The sequence below is a fragment of the Neophocaena asiaeorientalis genome, unplaced genomic scaffold (genome assembly GCF_003031525.2).
Source record: "Neophocaena asiaeorientalis asiaeorientalis breed wild unplaced genomic scaffold, Neophocaena_asiaeorientalis_V1.1 scaffold134, whole genome shotgun sequence".
NCBI classification, from domain to species: domain Eukaryota; kingdom Metazoa; phylum Chordata; class Mammalia; order Artiodactyla; family Phocoenidae; genus Neophocaena; species Neophocaena asiaeorientalis.
In genome coordinates this window covers 25,785,285-25,786,253 of record NW_020185339.1, presented here as the reverse complement: position 1 = coordinate 25,786,253, position 969 = coordinate 25,785,285, and positions in this window count along the sequence as shown.

Here is a 969-nt window from a genome sequence, read left to right as displayed (position 1 = left end):
GAAGGATATTTAGTGGTTCGTTTTCACATGTGCTGGGGTTACTGTATCACACCATTGGTCTTCCAAGCATTGCCTCAGTCCCCACAGTGAGTGAGTAGATGGGTGGCAGGCTGGAGAGGGCAGAAGTTTTTTCTACCCTTAAGTGTGAGATAGGAGGGAGCAGAGGCCCTAAAGCTCAGAGGAACTTCAGTGCCTGGACGGGAAGACGCAGGGCGTACGCAGGCCCTTTCCTTCCTGAATCCCTCCTACTTGCCTTCCCTAGACATGACCCTCTGGCTGAAAAATCAGAGCTCCCAGAGCCATGGAGTCCATTCTGTGAGTTGGAAGGGAAATTGTGTTTAGAGGGAGGCACTGACTGTGGCTTGAGATGATTCTGTGTTGGACCTCGTGTGCACCCCTTCTTGGTTAAGGGCTGCTGACCCACTCTCCTCCCCAGAGGGAGCAGGTGAAGGAGCTAAAAGGTGGGACCCTTCCCTCAATTCTAAGGGATACCCCACTATTTCCTTCCACTGTCTATAGAGCCTCTGACCCTTTCTCTTCCCTCCCCTTAGCCAAGGCCATGGTTATAGGAGTTTTAACTCTGTGAAAAGGATTCCTGCTTATTTTTAAGCCAAGGAGTTTGAGGAGTGTGTAGGGAAAAGGGAGGAGGTTCATGAAAGGCCTGGGCTGGGGAAGTCGGTTAGGGGAGCCAGAGGCGATGGAGAGACTGAGGAGGGAGAAAGCCACGTAAGAACGGGGCAGGGGAGAATGACCATTACCTGGGCATCCAGGAACAGGTGCTCTTGCCTATAATCCTCAGGTGCAGCCTGCTAAGTGTGTGTGTGTAGGGGGAGGGGGGTGAGGGGCACATGAGGCCTTGTCCTTCCTTTCCTGCCCTGAGGGGGCCCAAACTCTTCCTCCTCCTTCCCTCTCCCCCTTCCTGAGAGTGAGTGGGAGGAGAGGAGGATGTTCCCTTGCCCCCTGCCCTTT